The 15,036-nt window shown below is 47.1% G+C and overlaps 1 protein-coding gene across 2 annotated transcripts in view; it reads right to left on the reverse strand.

Moving 5' to 3' along the window:
* Positions 1 to 9,122, reverse strand: part of Snx10 (sorting nexin 10) — a 61,621-nt gene extending 52,499 nt beyond the window's left edge. Inside the window, exon 1 of one of the 2 annotated variants that reach the window (XM_021632773.2) lies at positions 8,976 to 9,122. The gene's annotated coding sequence lies outside the window, so the exon portion shown is untranslated. Of the gene's footprint in view, positions 1 to 5,177; positions 5,242 to 8,975 lie in introns of those variants that run through there. The other variant, XM_060379998.1, reaches the window with a different exon arrangement.
* Positions 9,123 to 15,036: the final 5,914 nt, after the last annotated feature.

Raw genomic sequence — 15,036 nt, forward strand, 5'->3', positions numbered from 1 at the left:
GAAAGGGGAAAACAGATCTCACAAAAGTGTTTCAACCTATGGCGTATGTGCACACTTATACAGACACACACATATGCAAGCACATGAGCACACATATTAACAATAAAATAAATATCTTGGAGGCTGGAGAGATGGCTCGGAGGTTAAGAGCACTAGCTGTTCTTCAAAGGTCCTGAGTTCAATTCCCAGCAACCACACTGTGGCTCATAACCATCTACAGTGAGATCTGGTGCCCTCCTCTGGTGCGCAGGCACACATGCAGAAATAAAAAATAAATATTTTCTAAAAATAACATAAATATCCTAAAGCAGCAACATTCTGGGCGAATGTGAAGACGCAGCTCCTGTGGGCATGTACTGGTGGGATACAGCTAGGGGCATGTCACAATGGCTGTAATGGGCATTTCAGGACAGGAGAAATCCTAAGTTACTGGAGTTTTACCCTGCTACAAGGCAGAGGCGCCAGGTCCGACACCACCCCCATACCCAAATTCAAGGCTTAAGTCCTTTCACATCCTGCAGACACCTGTACAAACCCTCCTATAGAACAATCTCTCAACGGGTTTTCTGGGATTTTGAGTTTGGACCCAGGCTGGCTGCAAACTCACCACATAGGCAAGGGTGACCTTAAATTCCTGATCAACTGCCGGGGTCACAGGTGTGGGACGCTGCATCCGGTTTTGTTTCTTATGACAGCTGCCACAGCCTCCACACACAGCTTCAGTTCACACAGGCATGTATGGAAAAATAAATCAAATTTAAAAAGAAAGAAAAAGAAATGAAGACTACTAGGGACAGGGAGGAAAGGGAGCATCTCAGGGGAGGTGGGGGTGAATAGGATCAAAGTACACTGTATGAGGTTCTCAACGAATTAGTAAAAGCTTTTACAAAAGGAAATAAAGGCCGCTAAGTAACTGGAAGAACTTGGAGAGAGGACAGGATGGAAAAAGGAAGTCAGGTGACTCAAAGACCAGTGACTGGAAGAAGGCTGGTGTCACAGGCAGCATGAGGAGGCTGCAGAGGGGACCTTCTGCTCTGAGATCAGAGAAGGCACACCTCAAGAGCAAGCCAGCATACAGGAGGACACTTAGCATCCCTGCTTAGACCATATCCTTGGAAAGGGAGAGGTGGGGCTGGGAGAGGCGGCTCACGCCTGTAATTCCAGCTCTTTAGAAACCACCAAAGGAAGGTTTTCTCAAATTCAAGAGCAGCTTCGCTGATAACAAGGTGAGTTCTACAACATCCTGAGCTCCAGACAGAGATACTGCCTTAAAATCACAAGATGAAAAAGTATCACAAAAGAAAATAGGACTGCAACACATATGCGATCACCAACTTTTACACTGGCCACGGATACCAACAGCTAGTGCTGAGAAAAGATTCGGTGGCCTGAGAAACCAAAAGCGAGCAGGAATTACAAATGACCTCCTTAAACAAATTCAAACCACCCACAGAATACTGCTCCAGTGTGATAAACGGACCAGCAAGAAGGAAGGTTTGCCTGGCGAACCAGGTGATGGCCTGGTGAGTGAGCAGGGTGCTCCTACACTCAGCCAGGGATATAGTAAATGGGGGGTGAGGCTGTTCACTGCCAAACTCCGGCTGAACCTTCACATTCCGCCCGTGGACAAGGGAAATCGTTTAATATCTCTGTGCCTCAGTTTCCTTACCTATAAAATCAGGCCAACTGCGCTCTTCATGGATCTGCTGTAAAGATGCAGTGAGAAACTATGGAGGCTAAGTGCCCGACACTAAGCCAGCTCCCATCACTAGTCACTTGGTCTTTTAAAAATAATTTTCCTTCAGGTATCCTCTGTGTCAGATAACAAGGTTTAGAAGGTTTTCAATTAATATGTCCTGAGGTTCACAGGCAAGTGTGAAGCATCCATCACGGCCGTCACCTTAGTCAGATCACTAACTCTTAGACATCCAAGGCCTGGCCTGGATCAAGAAGTCTAGCGTAAAACACATGGAAAGTTCTAGAAGGAGGCGAAATGCTAATCCAAGGGCATCCATCTGTTTGCGGGCTCAAATCTGCCAAGATCTCAAAACAGAGGTCATAGGTTTTCACAGTTTTCCACCATCGCTCAAACATCAGAGAAATGAACTGACCATAAAAAAAGTCAACAATGGCCAGCACCAGGATTCAAATCATGACCCTGATTCCCCATGAGAGAGGCCAGAAGGAGCTTCCCAACACCTCATCACTGCTAGGCAAACATAAAAGGTGCAAGCTAGTTACTCCTTCTGAGACCCACACTGCAGCCTTCCAACCTGAGCAGAGCCCCAGCCTCCTCACACAGCAGGAGCAGCTGCCTCCCCACCTCCTTCAAAGCATTCTACTCCCTGCTCTGCCAGTAAGAGTCACAACTGAATCGTAGCGCCACAGAGAACTCCTGGTATGCCACCCTGTGACTTCATGGAGTATGAGTTCCCTACATACGAAGCCCTGTGTTCTGCCCTGTGCATTAACCATGTAAGTTAGTGCTCACAGAAAGGAACTGGGGGATGGCAAAGATGACTCAGCAGATAAAGGAGCTTGGTAAGAAACTTCATACCCAGCATGCCTGATGACCAGAATTCAATCTCTGAGATGCACAGGTGGAAGGAAGGAGAGAATTCCCACAAGTTGTCCTCCGCCCGTAACACTTGCCTGCCGGGGCACACATGCACACACAAATAAGCACACACAATGCTGGCACATATGCCATGTCTTAGTTACTGTTCTGCTGACCAAGGCAACTTATAAAAGAAAATACTCAGGGGCTTGAGAGAAGGCTCAGTGGTGAGGAGCATTGGTTGCTCATCCAGGAGACCCAGGTTCAATTACCAGCACCCACACAGTGGCTCACAACTGGCGGTAACTCCAGTTTCAGAGGATTCATCCCTTCCTCTGGCCTCCAAAGACACCAAGCACACATGTGGTAGACAGGTTATATGCATGCATACATACATATATAATATATATATATATATATATATATATATATATAATGCAGACAAAACACTCATGCACATAAAAAACAAAAATAAATTGTTTGTTTGTGTAGCTTTGGCTATCCTGGACTCAATTTATAGACCAGGCTTGCCTCGAATTCACAAGAGATCCACCTGCCTCTGCCTCCCTGATTGCTGGGATTACAGGCATGTACCACGGGGCTCAGCTCAAAAATAAATCTTTAAAAGAAGAAAAAAAAGCTCTTAGTTTGGCTTATGGTGTCAGAGGGTGATAGTCCACGATGACAGAGCAAAGGGAGAATGGAGAGCTCCCATCTTGGTCCACAACCACCAGGCAGAGAGGAAGAACACTGGGAATCACAAGTCTTTAGAAACCACCACACCCACCTCCAGGGGCACACCTCCTCCAACAAGGCCACACCTTCTAGTCCTTCCCAAACAGTTCCACCAGCTAGAGGCCAAGTATTCAAGTCTATGAGCCTACAGCGGCCATTCTCATTCGAACACCCGGAATGCCTTTACATACACATAATAAAGAAGGAAAGAAAACTACAAAAATGAGGGAGGAACCGGGTGGTGTCCACAGTTACAGAGCAAAGGTGATGGAACTCAGGGAGGCAGGAAGAAAGAGAGGGACCCGGAGCTACAAAGGTGGCTTCTCTTTTAACCTAGGAGAGTCAGTCGACTGACAAAGCCTAGAGTAGGGATAAATTTCCCCGTCAGTGAGGAAGGGGCTAAGTGTGTGAAACGAAATGTCTGAGAGGGCCGACAAGATAGTCTAGCAGTTAACACCTCTTGCCACTAAGCCCAAAGACCTGAATTCAATCTCTGGGACCCACATAATGAAAGAAGAGAGCCAACCTCAACAAGCTGTCCTCTGACCTCCACACCAGCATGTCATGGCCCCCAGGCATACACACATACACGCACACACAAATGTTATTTAAATTTTTTTTTAATGTTTGAAAACCACAGATCTAGAGAGATAGTGTAGACACTGTAGACACTGAAGAAGGACGCATTGGGGATGGGGGGGGGCTGAGAGAAGTAGAGGATCGGGCTGGAATGAAGCACAAGAGGCCACAGAAGCAGAGGGCAACAGAAGGACCCGGAACCAAAATGCAGTCGGAGAAAGACTGAAAGCATGGTGAGTGCTGAGCAGAAAGCCACGTGTGGTCAGTGCCAGGCCAGCCACATGAGGCACATGTAAACGGATCCCAGGAAGAGGCTGAGAAGGGACCCAGGAGCCTTGCAGCCCCCGGGAGACAGGGGCTGTGTGCTTGAATCTCAGGTTCCAAGCAGCTCTCTCTCGGCAGCCTGCCTCATCCTCAGGCATGCTCCCATTGCTACTACCAACGCCAAAGGTCCCCCTTCCCACACCAGCAACAGCACAAAGGGTAGAATGGACTGCTGTGAATCCTGAGAAACAGCAACAAAGCCCTTCAAAGCCAGCTGTGATCTGCCAAAATTCTCCCTCTCTACTGACCTGAGCTGAGGAGAGCCCAGATCTCCTCAACTGAGGAGTGTTGCCTCAACCTCCTTTCCCTTTGCCATCTTTTGTAAGCATAGATACATATGGAGCCCAACCTGGCCCCAAACTCAAGATCTCTCTGCTTCAGGAAGTGCTGGATCACAGGCATATGCCCCCATGCTGGATAAACTCTGTGACTCTGTGACTGTGTGTGTGTGTGTGTGTGTGTGTGTGTGTGTGTGTGTGACTGGAGTTAAAGACCAGTCAGAACAACCCCATGTGGGTGCAGAACCTAGGTACCCATAACCACTGAGCCACTTCCCTGCCCCAACCTCTGAACAATTCTGTCAGACCTTGCCTCTGAAAGCAAGCACGGCAGCAGGAATAGGCCAGCAGACAGCTGGGGTTCAAATCCTCTCTTCATTTGTTCAATCTCTCTCTGTCACAGGCAGTAACAATTCCCACATCACAAGATTAAATAACATAAACCAAAGTGTCCAGGGCAGTGTGAATATCTCTCCCACCACCTTCGTAAATCGTCTCATCATGCCAAACAAGCATCGGATGTTTTCGGAAGGAAGAAAGCTCCGTCATACCCCTTGGTCGTGGCAAAGTCGGCCTCTGTCCTTTGGTGTCCCCTTCGACCCCCTCATCCCCTTTTCTATCTTTCTACCCCCTCCCTAATCAACAAGGGCCCCAGACTTCCTTTCTTTCCGCTGTGAGCTGACCCGTCCTCGTTTGTGACTTACGGCTTATGACTGGCTACCTTCACAAGCTGAAGGGATGTACGCAGTGCACAGATGTGCTTGCAGGTCCATGGTGCAAGTGGCAGCGTGCTGAAGGCCTGGAAGGGGATGGAGCATGCACATCACGTGGCAGGCGGGACACTGAAGAGCAGTGCAGAGGTCAGCCCCGGGCTCTCAGAACAACCTTCCCACAGGAGATTTAACTCAGGGTCTGGGGAGGACTTCCTCTGATCCCCTTTAAGAACAGGGGCCCCCAGTAACCTAAGGACTTCCACTGGGCAAGTTTTACAGCCTATCATGGGTTCATACTGGGGACAAGCCTTTAATCACCCGGGAGACAAGCAACAGCCATGATACAGCCAACTGATTCAATATTAACGCTGACAGATCAACCAAATCTACTACGAATATTCAACTTGATTCCAAAAGCAGAACGGAAGGAGGCTGGAAGAACCTGCCCCTTGAGGAACAGGACTGGTAGTGGGAACAGACCTGGACTAGAAGCTGAATTCTTTGCAAATTCATGTGTTTTAGTTACTGATAAATCATTAACTCAATAATGTATTCAACAATCTTATCAAAATCATAGCATTATCAACAAAACAAAATTACCTTTCATTATTCAAGATTTGGGTGTGGAGGCACAGAACTATAACCCCAGCACTTGGGAGGTGGAAATAGGGGGAACAGGAGTTCAAAGCCAGTCTCAACTGCATCAAATTAAAATACATATATATGTAAACCGTGTGTGTGTCTGTGTGTGTGTGTGTGTGTGTTAGACCAGAGAGATGGCTTAGTGTCTGCTGCAAAGCCTGGAGGCCCGAGTTCATTACTCAGATCCACAGGATGGAAGGAGAGACATGGCTCCGGAAGTTGTCCTCTGATTTCCATTTACGTGCCAGGGCACATGCAAACCCACATATGAATGTACACACACAAGAAAGGAAGGAAGGAAGGTGTAATAAAAATACAAATACAGCTGGGCTCAGTGGTGCACACCTGTAACCCTAGCACTCTGGGAGGCAGAGGCAGGCAGATCTTTGTGAGTTCAAGGCCAGCCTGGTCTATAAAGTGAGTCCAGGACAACCAAAGCTACACAGAGAAATCCTGTCTTGCAAAACAAAATAAAACAACAACAAAAATACACAAAATACAAAAAGGAAAGCTTCAGGGCCAGTAAGATGGCTCAGCAAGTAAAGTGTTTGCTCCCAACCCTGACAGCCTGAGTTCAATCCCCAGCACCCACGGCTGTACCACAGCAAGCCCTCACAAGTGCATCCTGAAAGAGAAAACAATATTAAAGCTGAGAAGGCAGGGCCTGGCATGCATGCGTCCTAAATACCGTTACTTTTTTATAGAAACCTGCAACACATTTGCTTGGAGTTTAAAACTGCAAGCTGAGTTTAGATAAAGCCTTAACACCTGGCTGCCTTAGTTTCCCCAGATGGAAGCTGAGGAAAATAACAAAACCGGCTCACTGAGCTTGTCATATGACTTAGTAAGACTACCACATAAAGCTCGAATTTCCTTACTTTGCCATTCTGGGGATCAAATCCAGGTCCAGGCAAGTGCAAGATCACAGTTCTACACCCAGTCCACTCATCCCCCTTACCTTTTCCTCCTTTTTTGAGACGGGGTTTCTCTGTACAGCCCTGGCTGTCCTGGAACTAGCTCTGTAGACCAGGTTGACCTCAGACACCCTCCTGCCTCTGTCTCCTGAGTGCTGGAATTAAAGGTGTACGGCACCATCAATGGCCAGAAAAACCCCCTTTCAATGGGCGGGTGGTAGCACAGCCTGTAATCCCAGCATTTGAGAGTTCAAGGCCATCCTCATCTGTATTTTATAGCAGTTCATGTCTGTGATCGAAGCAGGTGGGAAAATCAGGAGCCCACTGCAAGTTAGAGACCAGCCTGCACTATAGGAGACACTTCTCAAAAGAGAAAACAGAGAGAGAATCGGGCTATCATGGTGACACATTTAATCTCAGCATTGGGGAGGCAGAGGCAAACGGATCTACATATTCCAGGACAGCTGTTTTGTTATTTTTGAGACAAAACGCATGAGGCTACGGATGGCCTCAAACACCTGATCCACTTGCTTGCACCTCCCAAGTGTTAGGATTACAGACACACACCACCATGCCTGACTCTGTCAGCAATAATTTAACAAGCAAACAAGGGCACCGGATTTCAACTCAGAAGGGTCGAAACCAAAAGCTGTGGCTATCTGCACAGTCCTATATAGCTAATGCATAGTCCTATACAGCCTCCGGCTGGAACAACGTACGGAGAGCCTCCGAGTTAACTCATGCCTATTCCATTACTAAGAAAAAGACCTTTGGTGATAACGGCCCTAAAAATCTGGGGGACTCTGTCTCCCATCACCTTAACCAAGGCCTTTTTTTTTTATAGGCTGGACCCTATTCTCAAGCAGTAATCTGCCTTTCACAACTGATTGTTACATCACAGCCCTGATACTAAAAGAGGAAAGAGAAACCAATTCCCCCAAGGGCTTAACTCAGAATGAAAGTAGTGCCTTGCCAGGGCTGAAAAAAAAATGAGAGCAAGCATGCTCTAGCTAGAGGAGTGCCCTAGCGGAACAGAAAGGCTTTAATAACTAGCATGTTGAAAAGAAGGACGGTCCTTATTTCTGCTTTCCAGACACCGATCTCGGAAGGTCTTCGTAGAAGCGATATAGAAGGAAGCCCGGAGCAGTGGAGAGAAAAGCATGACGGCCCAGAGACCGTGACCCCACCCGACCATCACCGGCACACCTCTCTGTACCAGTTGGGCCCACTTCTGTAACCAAGAATGCACGGGCAGAAGAACCCAGGTGGATGGTCGGTTAACTAGAAGTAGCTGCTAATGAAGTCCTTCACGTCTCCACACAGTCCCTTCTAAATATATCGACATTTATGTCGTTCTTCGGAAGTCGGTCACTCTCAACTCTACGGCTACTCCTTTAAAAATAAGTAAACGCGGGCTGGGGTGCAGCTCAGTGGTAAGGTGCCTGATAACATGCTCAAGACCATGGCTCCATTCCCAGGACCAGAAAGGAGGGAGACACGGAGAGGTCGGGTGAGACCAGAATGACGGTCCCGGTAGCATCCTTGCCTTGGGGCCAGGAATCAAGCGAAGTCATGAGGACTCCTCAACCTAGCCCAGAGATGGGCCAATGGTTGGAGGAGTCCCCTAATACGCCCAGCCCCCTTCCGGCCACGCCCACAAAGCCCACTCCCAGGACGAGAGGGATTTTCACCCACCCCTCCCACCGGGTGCCTGCCGCTCCACCCTCCCGGACCTTGGTTTCCCGGTCGCAAAATGAAAGGGTTGATGGAGATCACGCAAAACCTCCCTCTGCTCTCAGTTTCTAATTCATCTCTCTCCACGCGCTTGTGGCTTGCGGAAACAGACATCGCGTGACCGTCCCCTTAACAATCCCTGTAATTTTAGCAAAGTGTGATGCGTCCAAAACCGATAAGCAGGCTGTTGCTTCCCCGTGTCATCAAACCCGAACATCATCGGCGTGGGTTTCCTCCGCGGCCTTTTCCATCAATCCCACAATCCCATGAAGGGAAGAAAAAAAAAAAAAAAAAAAAAAAAAAAAAAACACCTTTTCTGCTTCCCTGTCTGCCCCTCCCAACCTCTAAACTCAAAGGTGGCCGGCCTCGCATTCGGGGGTCCCGGGGATGGGGATCCCGCCCTCGCCAGCATCTCCTGGTCCCCGGCCGGGCTGAGCTGGTGCTGGAGCGGCCGCGGCGCCCGCCGCCCGGCTCCCTCCCTGCGGCTCCGCTTACTCACGCGCGGTCCTGGGCGGCAGCGCCGGGCCGGGAGCTCCGCGGAGTTTGCTGACTCAAGGCGCGGCGGCGGCGGCGGCGAGCGGCCAGGAGCGCACCCGAGGAGCGCAGCCCCGCGTCCGGCGCACGCAGCGCCCCGCCCCGCCCTGCGCGCCCGCCGCCCCCGCCCCGCGCCGCTGCGGGCCTCTTGCGGGAAAGGGGGAACAGCCACCCAGAGGGTAGGTCTTTCTAGCCAGCGGTGAGGAGGAATCAGGATGGGGGAGGTCGAGATCAGACAGGCGTTACTCGGTGTTAACAGCGGGATCTCGATGGAGGGCCTGTGACTGCTCTAAAAAATGTTTTTAACTTCTCTGTAATTTCTTAAAAAAAAAAAAAAAATGCACATTTCCTAAAGACCATTTGGGCTGGATCTCACCCACCTGTGTGCTTGGGTTACCTCAATGGTTCGGACTGGGCAGATGGCCCAGCGTTACTAGCACTTTTTGCCCTTACAGGTGGACCTGGTTCCCAGCACTCACGCCGCAGCTCCCACCTGCCTATAACTCCAGTTCACGGGCCTCTTCTGTCCAGGCACCCACTTGGTGCACATACATAGAAACAGGCAAAACATTAATTAAATAAAAAGAATAAATCTAAGTACAAAAAAAAGAAAAAAGAAAAGAAAAGAAAGAAAGAGAAGAAAGAAGAGAAAACCTGGTACCATCTAGGAGCCTCCAGGAAATGTCCGTGTCTGTATTCCACAGCTACACTAATGTGCTGAACAAAATTTACCAATGTCTTATCTTGGGCTTGTATCTCTGACCTAAAATTGCACCTAAGCGATAACGTATGCAACCATTGCTTGCTTTTGTTACCTTCACATCCTTGTCTGAGTGACATTCATTGCCCGGAAAACAAAATACGATATATCTGAGATCCTGAGTGCCTGCTAAGTCCAGACTAACCAAGAACGTGAGTTCTGTGTTTGATGGAGCTCGCTGTGTAGACCTAAAAAAAAAATAAACAAATCCTAAATTAACAACAGAACCAAGGTGGGCACCAACACAGTACATACACAGCCATGCAAGTAAAATACCCATCACATAAAATAAAATAAACAAATCTTAAATTAAGAAGTGTGTTTTGGTCTAATTCAGCAGTGTGGCAACTGCATCACTTTTCTGGGTGAAGAATCATAATTTACAACCTGAATTCAAGGAACTGTTACAGCCACCTTTTAAAGGCTGTGATATTCTTGTTAAAGTATCAGTGAAAGCCAGAAAAGTTTGCACTCTATTGTAGCTAAGAAACACTGGGCCTGAGCCGGGCATGGTGGTGCATGCCTTTAACTTAGCACAGAGGGGGGCAGAGGCAGGCAGATATATCTCTGTGCATTAGAGGCCAGACAAGAAACCTTGTCATGAAAACCAAAAAGAAAAAAGAAAGAAAGAAAAAGAATAAAAAAGAAAGACAGACAGACTGGGCCTGGTGTGCACACCTTTAATTTCAGCACTCAGGAGGCAGAGGCAGGTACATTTCTGTGAATCCAAGGCCAGCCTGGTCTATAGAGGCGATTCCAGGAAAGCCAGGGCTAGATAGAAAGACCCTGTCTCAAAAAACATAAAATGAATAAAGCTAGAAAAAAGGACAGCCTGCTGGGGGCCGAAGATGGCTCAGTGGTTAAGAGCACTGTCTGTTCTTCCAGCCCAAGTACACGTTTTTAAGTAAACAGTTTGCTGATAAAAATGACCATAAAAATGTTTTTTTGTTGTTGTTGTTTTTCATTTTTTGTTTTGGGGGGTTGGTTGGTTGGTGGGTTGGTTTTTTAAGACAGGGCTTCTTTGTATAACAAAGCCTTGGCTCTCCTGGACTCACTTTGTATGAATGCTGGGATTAAAGGCATGGGCCACCTGGCCATATAGAGACGTTCTTAAGAAAACAATACAAAAACTTTACTGTGAGAGCACTTATCACTAGAGGCTGAGAATTGAGGATGTGATCTTTATACAGTTCAAGCCTACGCTGTCACTGTATTGTTTTAAGGAATCTGGGCACATTTCAAGTCTGTGTTCAAGTAATGTTTACAAGAATTTGCCTCTACGGAATAGTCACTTGCATTGTTCTTTAACTGTTTAATTTGATAGATGATTTTAAGTTACAGTGTGCTAGTATACAGTATTGGAGTACAACAGAAATTTTTTTCTGTTTGTTTTGTTTTGTTTTTGAGACAGCCTCATTATGTAGCTCTGGCTGTTCTGGAACTCACTCCGTAGACCAGGATGACCTCAAACTCAAAGAGATCCACCTGCCTCTGCCTTGCAAGTCCTGGAATTAAAGACTTATGCCACTATGCCCAACGTTTGGCAACAGAATTTAAGATTTACAACATTTGTGAAGCTAGAGCATGGCATTGTGAGAACTGAAACACTCATAATCTCAGCGTTCAGGAGGCAAAAGCAGAAGCTGGAAGCCAGCATGGTCTCAATGCTGTATTAGGTACCAACTTCTGTCTTAGTTACTTTTCTATCTCTTTGATAAGACACCTTAACTAAGGCAACTTACAGAAAAAGAAGATTCTATTGGGCTTACAGTTTGGGATCATCTTGGTAGGGAGAAATGGCAGCAGGCAAGCAGGAATGGTGCTAGAGCAGTAGCTAAGAGCTCCTCTTATTCCAGAACTGCAAGGCATAGAGAACCTACTGGGAATGTTGTCAGCTTTTGAAACCTCAAAGCCCACCCCAAGTGACATACCTCCTCCCAAAAGGCCACACCTCCTAATCCTTCCCAAACAGTTCCACCCACCCAGGGACCCAGCATTCAAATATGTGAGCCTGTGGAGGCCATTCTCATTTAAAGCAACACACACACACACACACACTCAAAAGATAAGTAAAATAAAATTTAAATCTAAATAAGCATGCTGCTAAACTTGTAACCTAAAAAATAAAACTTGTGGGGCTAGAGAAATGGTTCAGTGGTTAAGAGCACTTGCTACTTGTCCAGAGGACCCAAGTTTGGTTCCCAGCACAACCTGTGGGAAGACCACAATTGCCTATAACTCCAGCTCCAGGGGATCCAGCACCCTCCTCTGGTCTCTTTAGACACCCACACAGGTAGCATATAAATACACAGACAGACATACACATAAATAAAAAATAAGACTTTTAAACTTGTAACCACAATAAATGTAATAAAATAAAACAGCATCAAAATAGTATTTTCTGCACACAAAATTACTCTGGCATTAAGAAATTCACATTGAGGCTTAACCTCTGAGGGATGACTCAGAGGTTAAGAGCACTGCCTGTTCTTCCAAAGGTCCTGAGTTCAATTCCCAGCAACCACATGGTGGCTCACAGCCATCTATAATGAGATCTGGAGCCCTCTTCAGGCCTGCATGCATACATGCAGACAGAATACCGTATAAATAATAATAAATAAGTCTTTAAAAAAGGAAAAGAAAAAGAAATTCACATCAACAATCATTATCACATTCCTCTGTGTGTGATTGCTGCGTGCTGGGGACACAAAGTATTTTTACATCTGTGTTGATGGGTATTTTCTCAACTCTGTATTCATTTCCTTCTTATATTTGTGCAGCTGTATCCCCGATAAGCCTTCACTCCACTTTTCACCTACCCAATTCCACCCAGAAGGTGACTGTTAGGGGATTCAAATCCTGCCTTTCCCCTATTTACTTCAGGGTCATGGCAAAAATAACTTAAGCCTTCCAGGTTTGTTTCCCCTTTTGAAAGGGAGGTGGCAAACACAGAACTGGGTGCATGGTCATTTTTGCCCTTGTGATTCTTAGTCTCTGTTTTCTGTCTATGTGCCGAGGTGCATGCGTGTGCACACATATGTGGAGACCAGCAGACGACGCCAGGTGCCGTATTTCTCGGGGTTCTCTAAAGGAACAAAACTGATAGAACTTACACATGACTTCTGAGATTCAGTTACAGCTGTAGCCCGTCCCACAGTGGCTTTCTCAAAGCAGAAAGGCCGAGACTCCAGTTGTTCATTTCCCCGGGGCTAGATGTCTTGGCAGTCAGGTGCTGGGGTCCTGGGGGATTCCCAGAGAGCTGCTGTCTTAGTTAGGGTTACCATCGCTGTGGTGGAACACTGTGAACAAGGCAATTCATAAAAGAAAGCAGTTAACGGGGGGCTTGCTAAGTTTCATAGGGTTACTGCATGACCATCGCAGCAGGGATCGCGGTGGCAGCCAGATGGCACGCACTAGAGTGTGGCTTGAGAGCTCACTTCTGATCCGCAGGGAGAGAGACCTGGCCTGGTGTGGACTTTTAAAACTTCAGCCCCCTCCCCCGGCTTCCTATCTTCTCCAACAAGGCCATACCTCCTCATCCTTCCTAAACAGTCTACTAGCTGAAAAACAAATACTCGAAAACATGATCCTACGTGGGCCATTCTCATTGAAACCACCATAGCAGCTTGTCTTCCGTTTATGTCAGGATCCCAAAGAAGTTAGTTCTAACACAGGTAACACACTGTCTCAGCAGCAGGATAGATGAACCTGCCAGCAAGAGCGAGGACAAATAGGCAAAAAGCAAAATCTTCCTTCTTCTGTGTCCTTTTACGTGGACTGCCGCCAGAGGTGTGGCCCAGACTCAGGGTGGGCCTTCCCAACTCAACTACTCCAGTCAAGAAAATCCCTCACAGGCACGCAAGCTGGTTGAGTTTTAGTTGATTCTACATGCAGTAACTTTGCCAGCAGAGATAGCCATCACTGGTGTCATTTCTCAAGAGCTGGCCACCTTTTGATTTTCTTTCTTTCTTTTTCTGAAGCAGGGTCTCTCGGTGCTCTAGAGCTTGGCAAGTAGGCTAGGCTGTCTGGGCAGTGGGCTCCCGGGAACCACCTATCTCCCTAATACCAGCAAAAACAGTGTACATCTTTGCCACAGTGAACATCTTTTATCTATGTGGACTCTGGGAGCCAGCTCAGTCCTCACACTTGTAAGGCAAAGCTGAGCTATTTCCCCAGCCCTGTTGTTCTGATTTTTGAAACAAGGTCTCAATATGTATCCCAGGCTGACCTTGAACTCATCAAGTAGTTCAGGCTGGTCATCAGCTTGAAGGGGTGCTCCTGACTCAGACTCCCAAATGCTGGAATTTTAGCAATGTGCCACAGTGCTGAGCTCATTTTAACTGAGCATAACTTTATCCTCTAGTCTCTTACATCTTTTGGCCAAATGCACTAGATACATGACAGAAAGCCACCTCTGTTTTGCCTCCGTTTATTCTGTCTCTGAAAACTTGCAAAATCTGTAAGGCAGCAAAAAACAAAAACTGTCCTGCTATGGTGGTACATGACTTTAATCCTACCACTGGGGAGGCAGAGGCAGGCAAGAGTTCCATGAGTCAGAGACTAACTTGGTCTACATAGCGAGCTCTAGGCCATCCAAGGCTACATAGTGAGACCCTATCTCAGTGGTCCTCAACCTGTGGGTCGGGACCCCTTTGGCAACCCACTATCTCCAAAAATATTTACATTATGATTTATACCAGTAGCAAACTTATGGTTTTGAAGTAGCAACGAAATAATTTTATGGCTGGGAGTCACCACAACATGAGGAACCGTATTTAAGGGTCACAACATTAGGAAGGTTGAAAACCACTGCCCTAACTCAAAACAAAAGCCTCGTCCCTTCAAACAATAGGAGGGTTCAGAGGAGCAGACGCCACCTCTTCAAGCAAGCTTTGCATTATCAAAATTAAAATTTATATTTATTTATTTTTGTTGGTTTGTTTGTTTTAGACAGGGCTTCTCTGTGTAGCCCTGGCTATCCTGGAACAGCCTCTGTAGATCAGGCTGGCCTCACAGAGATCTGCCCACCTCTGTCTCCCGGGGTGTTGAAATTAAAGGCGTGTGCCACCATGCCCACATTATTTATTTATTCTTTTGAGGGGGTTGGGATTGTAAACACAATACCCTATTCACTTTTATTTTATGTGGCAGGGTCTCATGTGGCCCAGGCTGGCTCCTGCTAGCCCTGTAGCTTAGGATAACCTTGAGATCCTTCCAAGTGCTGTGATCACTGACTTATGCCCAGCTAAAAACAGTTCGTTTTAGA

The sequence above is a fragment of the Meriones unguiculatus genome, chromosome 3 (genome assembly GCF_030254825.1).
Source record: "Meriones unguiculatus strain TT.TT164.6M chromosome 3, Bangor_MerUng_6.1, whole genome shotgun sequence".
NCBI lineage: Eukaryota > Metazoa > Chordata > Mammalia > Rodentia > Muridae > Meriones > Meriones unguiculatus.